This window comes from Melospiza georgiana, chromosome 2, assembly GCF_028018845.1.
Source record: "Melospiza georgiana isolate bMelGeo1 chromosome 2, bMelGeo1.pri, whole genome shotgun sequence".
Taxonomy (NCBI): domain Eukaryota; kingdom Metazoa; phylum Chordata; class Aves; order Passeriformes; family Passerellidae; genus Melospiza; species Melospiza georgiana.
Genome location: NC_080431.1, coordinates 53,692,150 through 53,692,585, shown reverse-complemented (window position 1 = coordinate 53,692,585; position 436 = coordinate 53,692,150).

The window sequence follows — 436 nt, the reverse complement described above, 5'->3', positions numbered from 1 at the left end:
TCAGCACAAGACCTAGAGTTAAAACTGAAGGGGACTGAATATTATGCCTGCCTTTTAAGGCTGGTGGAATTTCCCCTCTTTAGGGAAAAAACTTCTCACTTACATATTTCACTAGTATCTACCATTGCAAGCCTTAGATTTTGTCTCTCTCAAGGCTGCATCCTGTAAATCCCTGTAATTGCATGCAGCTGTTTGTGAGCCACCCGCTGCAAATTGAAAGCGTGTGCTGAAAAAGCCCCCAAGCAGAGAACCTCTTAAACAAGCACTGAAAAAGCTGCTGGTTTACCAAAAAGACCCTCTCTGCTCTGCCCTCCCCTGCCCTCCTCTGCTGTTGCTACCTTGCAGTTTCTGACATCCAGAGAGTGGGAGGTCTGACGATCCGAACAAGGCAGCAAGGGAGAAATTCCATTCCTGTTGCAATCAGTAATTCCTCCGT